The sequence below is a fragment of the Lampetra fluviatilis genome, chromosome 53, assembly GCF_964198595.1.
Source record: "Lampetra fluviatilis chromosome 53, kcLamFluv1.1, whole genome shotgun sequence".
Lineage (NCBI taxonomy): Eukaryota > Metazoa > Chordata > Hyperoartia > Petromyzontiformes > Petromyzontidae > Lampetra > Lampetra fluviatilis.
In genome coordinates this window covers 8,645,575-8,654,924 of record NC_136327.1, presented here as the reverse complement: position 1 = coordinate 8,654,924, position 9,350 = coordinate 8,645,575, and positions in this window count along the sequence as shown.

The following is a 9,350-nucleotide window of genomic DNA, read 5'->3' as shown; positions in this document are numbered from 1 at the left end:
TCGATCAACCTAAGAGTCCCGAACTATGACCGCGTGTACGTAAACTTGGTCTTAGGCTCTCTGCCGTTCTTACTTTACTTAATGTTTAATATCATTATTATTACTGCCACTACTAATGCGTTACAATTGTAAGAACACAAAGAGGCAATGCGGTACAGGTCGTGGAGAGTGTGGAGGGAATGGTCCACATCCCTGGCCACTCGTGAACAACCAGGAGTAGTGAACAAGCAAGGCGCTCTTCCCCCTCCAACCCAGCTTAAATAGACGCTCCAAGCCTGGGGTTGTTTCATTCAGATGCTGTCTTCTCGACAGACCTATTCTTCACCTGAGGACGGCTGCGAGCGTTGTGGCCGAAACTTCGTGAGAATTATTTTATAATGTTTTTATTTTTATTATTTTATTATTTCCATTCTACGTGACTTTACCTAAAGAACCAAGAAGATGAATCCCTGCAGTCACGACAGTTTTAAAACAAATGTCACCGTTGCCAATTGCTCCAGCGGCAGTAGCAGCAGCAGCAGCACCGCTCCCCTTCACGCTGAAAAGGCGGCAGGGCCCCTGTTGACCGAGCACCTTTGAGACCCCAGGGAGACGTTCCCTGCCTGGGGGGAGGTGGAGAGAGCGGTGGCGCAGCGGTTAGCGCGACGCTGCGCTCCGAACACGGCGACACGAGTGCAGATACCCCGCTCGCGGCCAACAACCGGCGATGATGACAATCCAAACCGGTCTTGGGCCTCCCCTAGGTCGACTCGGCCTCAAATGAGTAGCTGGTGCGATCTGATCAAAAAAACATCGTCGCTGGGGAGACAAAGGCGGGTCGGGCGTGGTGCTGGCCACCTATCCCCCTCGTGTTCCGTGCCGGCCTTCGTAGGTGCTGCTCGCTACTAACGGCACTTGCCCCAACAGCCTGTCACAGGCTATACGGGGGATCTTTGTCTTTGCTGTTAATGTATGGCCTCTGCCAAAGGTATCTGAAAATCCCGTTCAACCTTTGCTCAGGACGAGATCTCCCACCTATTGTGAAGGGGGGGGGGATGTGTTTGAAAAACACGAATAGGTTTTACCCTTCCTGGCAATACCACAGGAGGTGTTAGGATGTTCAAACGCCGTTCTCTGGTCTGAGTTAGCTGCTCAACCCGAGCTGTGAATGCTCTGATTCGTGCGGCATTGCCCTTGTCCTGTTCGTCGTTAAGCTTCTCTCGTCTGACGCTGGTGAGACGAGGCCATCAATGCGGCTGCTGGCTCTGGTGTAGGCCAACCAGTTTCAAAGTCGATGCATTCCTTGTCATCAGAGCCGGTTTGTCTGCATGTCCACCACAAGGTCTGTGTGTGGTGAATGCAGACTTGACTTGATTCCTCGCCAAAGCTACAATCTAATTGCTGTTTGAACATCTGAACACAACTCATGTTTAATTGCCCGAAAGTGTGGACGTCTGTTCTTATTTTTCTTCACACTTTAATACTTGGCCAAAACAAAATAAGAAACATGTCCTTTGAGAATGTGAGTGTCAGCGAAGGCCAAGAGAGGACTCCCATAACAACACGGCGCTGACATCAGACCCCGAAACACGCCTCGAAGCCAAGCTCCACAAACTTGTGTTTTAGTGTTTTATCAAGCGAACCGCTTTCCAACTAAATCCAAGAGATATTTACGCGATCTAACCCCCCCCCCCCTCAAAAAAAACCCCCCCGGGATTGTTGATAATATTGGTCGTGAGCGCCTGCGTGTTGAACTCAATCAAAGAGAGTCTTCAATGACTCAACACAACATCTGCGTGTGCGTGGTTTTTGTCCCCCGCTGAAATCGACTTCTACTCGCTAGATTCGAAGCTTTCGCGACTGCAGGAATTACTCTTCTTATTCGACTTCTGCTTTCTGAGTTTCGCTTTTTTTTAAATAACCGGCGCGCGCTGCCGCGACCGTGCGACGCGCGTGGCTGGGTAATACAAAAACACAACGCGACACAAACGCACGAACGGAGCCGTGAGATCGTCGACGAAAGATGTGGAGACGGAAAAAAAAGCTGGAGGACTTCGAAGGGAATAAAAAGAAGCGAGCCCGCCGCGGAGAAACGGAGAGAGAGGAGGGATCCGCGGATTCGTTTTGGGATTTTTTGTGTTTCATGCAAAGCGCCCCCGGCTCGATCCCAGGGAGGAAACGGGGCGAGCTCGGCTCTTCCGAGCGCCAAAAATAAAACGGCGCTGCTCCGACAACGCCGTTGTGCACCGGGGGGTTGGGACAAACGTGACACCGCCAATTACTCGACTGGTGGCACGCACACCACACACACCGCACACACTGCACACACCGCACACACCACACACCGCACACCACTCACACACCGCACACACCACACACCGCACACCACTCACACACCGCACACACCACACTCACCACACCTCCGACGAGCGGCCTGTGTCTGTGCAACACACAGACAGCGTCTTGCTCCGCTACAGCCTTGCCGCTATTTGAACGCCGCCAATTCTGCACGCGTGTACGTTGAACTTCTTTCGCGCCGTACGTAGCCAACCATGCTAATCGGAGGTACTGAGTCATTGTTATTATTGTCGTTAAGTTTATTTGTGTTTTGTTAAGAGACCAAGGTTGAGTCTCGTGTTTGCAAGCGTGACCCCAGGGCATGAGTCTGCTGCCGAGAGGGGCAAGCGACGATTCTGGCTGCCGCTGCTGCTGCTGCTGCGTGCAAGGACTCCCACCGAGTCGCCCTTCTGGCTTCTTGCCGCGTTACTTGCGGAGGAGCGAGCGGCGACTTCCGCACGCCGACGCGGGCCGGGCGAGCGACGGCCTCCTCCTCTTGTGAACGCCGTCCCGGGGATCCCTCGGTCGCACCGCCGCGGTTAGCGCCGCACCGCCACGGAATTGACCGGCGGGGGGGGAGGGCCGCTGGATTCGAACCGCGCAGAACCCCTCGAACATTCTGCGACGGGCAGCAAGCGCCGCCGCGCTGCCGGCGAACGAGGTCCCCGGCCCGAGTCCCCGATGGGCCCATGGCGAGCTGCCTGCGGCGCGCTCGGCGGCGCCCTCCCGGCGACTCTCTCTGCGGGTCCGTCGACGATTGACGCGAGGCGCGAGCAGAGCGACGATTTCTCGTGTTGGTCGCCAACTCAGCAACTAAACAAGCGCTCGCTCCGCTCACCGTCATCGGCGACTACGACCCCGCTGGGTGGTGGGCGAGCGTGCGTGGGCACTCCGAGGCATTTGGTGACATTCCACATTGCCGTGGTGGGGAGGCTGCCTCGGCCGAGTGCCGGCGAGCGGCACCGCCGCGGCTCGCGACCCGCAGGGCACCGGCTCGACTCCCCCTCCCGGTGCGGCTGCGTGGACGCGGCTGCATGGACGCGGCGCCGCTCGCTGCGCCACCGCTCCACGACAACTTGCGGCCGCACTCGCGACGCGCGCAACGTTTTGATTCCGCTATTTAAATGTTTTAACTAAACTCTATTCTTATTTTACCAGGTAAGGTCCCCGCTGAGCCATGTCGCTCTTTGTTCAGGAGCGACCTGGCGATCGCAAATGACAGCTCAACAAAGTGGCTTCTCGTCACGTGATGAGCCAAATTCTATTAAACGCGTGACGTTGAGTCCAAATGTTGGAATGGGGAGAAAAAACGGAGGGCCCGGAGATAAATCCACGCGACCACCACGAGGAGAAGAGACGCCGCGAAACTCCAAACATAGGGCAGGCGTCGTCAGGGTCGGGATCGACCCCACGACCTCCTGCGTACCGGGCGAGGGAGCTAACATCTCTCAGGGTCAGACGTCTAGGGGGGGGGGGGGGCACTGCACGCGCTGCACCACGTGATAGAGAGCTCGGTGCCACAGGCCCCAGGGACAGCGGTGGGTCCAGCCCACGGGCCCCTCTTGACCGGGGGGGGGGGGGGGTCAGAACGCGTGGCGGCGTTGCGGTTGCACGCCGCGCGCACGGCACGGCACTCTGTCAATCCACTGCTGGATGAGGAGGGCCTCTGCACACCGCTGCGGCGGTGGTGTTAATTATATTAGTATTTGAACTTGCTTCGCAATGCCTGTCACGTGTGGGTTGGTGAAGGCGCGGGAGTATAGAAGTGCAGTACAATACGATGGATATGCCAAAATGACATCCGCGTGTTTACTCCGCTGGGTTGAGTCAGGGTTTGTTCGTTAATTTAAAAAACACACCCACAGACACCCACACACACCCACACACACCCATACACACCCACACACACCCACACACACCCACACACACCTACGCACACACACCCACCCACACACACTCACACACCCCCACACACACCCACACACCCACACACACCCACACACATCCCCACACATACACACACACACTCACACACCCACACACACACCCCCACACACCCCCATATACACCCATACACACACACCCACACACACCCACACATAAACCCACACCCACACACACCCGCACACACCCACACATCCACACACCCACACACACCCACACACACCCACACACACCCACCCACACACCCACACACGCCCCCACAAAAAAAACCCACACACAAACCCACACACACCCACACAACGGAACGCCGCGACGGTTCGATGTCAAATGCGGAACGGCAAACCTCGTGGGGGCGAGCGAGAGAGAGGAACCCGTGGGGGGTTCGCGAGTTTGACAACACAGGGGAACTCGCGCGCCGGGAGGCACGTCCCACGCGGAGACGGAGCGATGCGGAACGACGCCGGCGCGGATCGTTAAGAGGTTGGCCCACGGAGGCCTTCGTCCAGCAGTGGATAGAGCACGGCTGATGATGCTGCTGATGATGATGCTGCTGCTGATGATGCTGCTGCTGATGATGATAGTAATGTAGTGGCACAATATTCGGTGGATGAGGTCACGAAGCTGCGACCGTGGTGATGGCGGTGAATAAACGGAGCTGGATTTTAGATCTCGGAGGCATTCGTCTGTGCACGACGGCTCGCTCGGTTGGCACGCCGAAAGGTTGGGGGTCATCGCAGGTGGGGGTCATCACCATTGGGGGTCATCACAGTTTGGAGCCAGCAGCAGCAGGAGGAGGAATCCGATGAGCTATGAAGCTCTTTTCCCCCCCCAAACCTGCCCTAGAAGCCAAACCCCGTGGATCATCGCCGCCGAGATGCCCCGCGACACCGCAACGCAACCCCCACGGCAGGCGTCTGGGTGGCCTGTGCTCAAGAATTGTGAAGAGGCCGTGTAGAGGTCGGTCAGGAGGTGACATGGCGAAGAGGCAGGAGGGAGGAGGAGGAGAGGGGGGCTTCTCAAGGCACGGATCCGCCCGGAGCACGCGAACCGCTCCAATTGCGGGAGCCGGTCAGCCCCTCTGCAGCGGCGCGGACGGCGTCACTCTGAACTGGTTGACGAGGCGTGACGTCACGGTGTTTGTGACGCGCGTGGCACGTGCGGTGCCACGTGACGCGGGTAGTGTTTGTGACGTGTACGCGTGACACTGTTCTCGACGCCACTTTGTATCGAGAAACGGATCCAGTGGTTTTGCTGCTGCAGCAATGAACGTTTCCCTGTTTCTCTCCCACCTCTCACCATCCCTCACCACCTCTCACCACCCCTCACCACCCCTCACCACCCCTCACCACCTCTCACCACCCCTCACCACCTCTCACCACCCCTCACCACCCCTCACCACCTCTCACCACCCCTCACCACCCCTCACCATCTCTCTCCACCCCTCACCACCCCTCACCACCCCTCACCACCCCTCACCACCTCTCCCCCTGGCGCTGCTTGTTCCCACCTCTCCCCTTGCCGTCTCGATCTCTCGTTTCTCCATCATTCACTCTCCCTCTGCTTTGTCGATCTCCTCTTTCTGCTTTGCTCTCTCTCGCTCTCTTCAACCCATCAGCTTCACGCCCCATTCACTCTCTCCCCGCCCTCTCCTCTTCCTCCCTCCCCTCCCTCCTCACCGTCTCCCTAACCTGCCTCTCTCACTCACCTCCCTCCTCTGCGTTCAAATAATTCAATAGTTTACAGCGCCCAATCATCCCACTGGGATGACGCAGACAGCCTGCCGCACATCACTCTTCACACACACCGACACAACCACCACGACCGCTGCTTGTTATTTAGTAAGAAAAGTCATCGACTTACGAACACAATTAGTTCACCGTGTCCGTTCATAAGTCGAACGGTTGTTCGTAGGTCGGGACGCAGTAATCTACTCTACGTCTAAATGCCTCCACGCACATAAACACTCACCACCCGGCACGAGGCTGACTCGTTTACCATTCCGCGGAGGATCGCTCAGCTGAACAAAAAGTGGCGAGGTTCAATTTGCAAGTGAGAGTTCGCGTTTTAAGTCCACGTAAAATAAACAATTCATGGAAGCTGGTTCCTAAGTGCGGGTGTTCGTAAGTCGATGACTACCTGTACTCTCAATACCACACTGCTCAATCAAGTCACTGTATTGTTTCCACACTTACCCAATGTATCCCTCTCCCCCCGCATAAGTGTATACGAGTACCATTGCGAACGTCTTTTATTTTTTACCGTAAAATTTCTCACGCAGTGTTCTTCTCTTGTGCTTTTATTACTTTGTTTTTTATCGACGTAGTATTTTCTATTGCGCTACTTATTGCTGCTGCTCAGTTTTGGGAGGAGATCTTGCGAGCAAGCATCATCACCGGACCGTGTTACACTCCGTTGTGTCCTGTGCATATGGAAATGTTCTTATTTTATTCGGCAGCAGCGGGCGGCAACCATCGACCCCCTCACTGGGCAGGAGACTCATGCCCTCCCCCCCCAGAGGTGACTCTTAGCAAATGGACTCATCGTGGACTTCTCACTTGAAACTTTGAACTTGTGAATACTTGAGCATGCGGGGCGTTCAATCTTTACGTTGCCGTGAGAGTGCAAACGGGGGGGGGGCAAGATGCAGGAACGCAACACGCCTGCTTACGCAGCCAACATCAAGGACGCCCATTTGAGGTTTAATCGACCTAGGGGAGGCCCAGGACCGGTTCAGATAATCGTCACCGGGGTTGGTGGTCGTGAGTGGGAATCGAACTCGGGTCGCTGGGTTCGTAGTGCGGTGCGCTAGCCGTTACGCTACCGCTCCCCATAGCACCGATACACCACCTGCGTTTATCCGATAAAAGGGTTAAACTGTGGTGATTGTGTCGATAGACATTTTTACAATGCGGGTACCGGTAATGCAAAACCCAAATTTCAACAGCGCTGTTGGCGTTTTAACGCTGGGTGCTGCGGTGGCTAAAATGTCAACTACCTCGCCTGGTGCACAGGGGGTCGTGGGTTCGATCCCGATCCCGACCCTGACGCCTGCTGCTGTGTATTTGGAGCTTGCGTCTCTCTCTCTCTCCTCGTGGTCGCGTCGATTTTTCTCCGGGTCTTCCGCTTTTTCCCTCCACATTTAGAATCGACGTCGCGCGCTTAGAGTTCCTTGGCTACTGCTATAACCAGCCACGTGGCGATGATGATGATGATGAGCCCGCTTCGTTGAGCTGTCACTTGTGGCCAGGTCGCTTCTGACAAAGAGCTGTATAGCTCAGTGGGGCCTTACCTGGTGGAATAAAAAAAAAAGTTTTTTTTTCGTTTAGAATAAAGATTTTTTGGGTTGGGCCACGTCACATTCTGGCCAGATTTGTGTCACAAAACCCTCCACCACCCTACGCAGGGCGACTGCCCGGAATGTCACCAATTAGAATTGTGTTTATTTTAAGGCCGCAAAGATGAACCCCCCCCCCAATCCGCGTATCCTAAACAGATTGTTGGTGCAAGTGCTGATAGCAGCACCTATGTAGCGGGCACCGTGACGACAGAGACGGTTTAAGTAGAGGCGACACGTATTTATTACAGCTTCATACTCGAATAGGTAACGGCCTCTTCACCCGTTACTCTCAAGGGAGGTATTCCCAATCTGACTCGCCTACTCCCCACCTATACCACGACCCTCCTCTCAAGGAGACTGTCTGACCTGGCCCAGCCAAGGCACAGGTCTCGACCACCAGCCACACGGACCCGGCCCTCACAAGGACATCGGCTCCGAGGCTCTGGGTCGCACCACCTGCTTGCTCTGCCCGGGCCTTAGAAGGGCAGTGGGTCAGAGTAGTCCCAGGGTCTAGCGAGCTGGACTTCGGTCTTCAGCTGGTTCTTTGTCTTCGGCTTGTTCGAACTCCCCTCTCTCTCTCAGGGTCTCGCCTTTTATACAATTCCCCACCGAGGGGCGGGGTTCTGTGGGATCACACACCCCCCACGGCCCCCTCCCCCCGGGAGGGGCCCCGGCTCGGGATATCACAACCGTCCCGCGCCGGTAAGTAATGGGAGTTAAGCGGAGCTGGTGTGCGCGCGTTTCAATACCACCACCACATCTTTAAATGCCGACGCAGCACACGAGGGGGTGGGTGGCCAGCACCACGCCGCCTCTCTCTCCCCAGTGGCGATGTTTACACGCCGCACCAGGCACTCGTTTGAGGCCGAGTAGACCTCGGCATGGCCCCGACTAGCTCAGGTAATTATCGTGATTGGTGGCAGTGAGCGGGAAATCGCAACATACAGACATGTTTTGCGTGCCTGGATATTTTTTTGCAATTTGCACGTCTTGCTGCGTTCGTTTCTGACCCTTATGCAATATCAAGGGACCTTTGATACTGGCAGATATGTATCCCATGATAGAGCTACTCACCCCTAGCTAGACATGATCTCATACGTTCATTGTCCTTGCGCTGTTCGCCTTTGGGCGCTCTCTGGTCTGACACCGGTGAGACGAGGCCACCAAAAAGGCTGCTGTGGTGGAGGGCAATCAGTCAAAGAAAATATCTAAACGCGCGACGTCGATTCTAAATGTGGAGGGAGAAAGCGGAGGACCCGGAGAAAAATCCACGCGACCACGAGGAGAGAGAGAGACACGCAAACTCCAAATATACAGCAGCAGGCGTCAGGGTCGGGATCGAATCCACGACCTCCTGTGTACCAGGTGAGGTAGTTAACATCTCCTAGCCACCGTAGCACCCAGCGTTAATATGCCAACAGCGCTGTTGAAATTTGGGTTTTGCATTACCGGTACCCGCATTGTAAAAATGTCTAGCGACACTATCACCACAGTATAACCCTTTTATCGGATAAACGCAGGTGGTGGTGTATCGGTGCTATGGGGAGCGGTAGCGTAACGGTTAGCGCACCGCACTACGAACCCGGCAACCCGAGTTCGATTCCCGCTCACGGCCACCAACCCCGTGACGATTATCTGACCAATGCATATATAATTATGAAAGCATGTTTGTTTGCATGTAGACCACAAGTACTGTGTGGTTATTGCAGATTGGATTCCTTGCAAAAGGTTTCTATTTGGTGTTTGCACACCT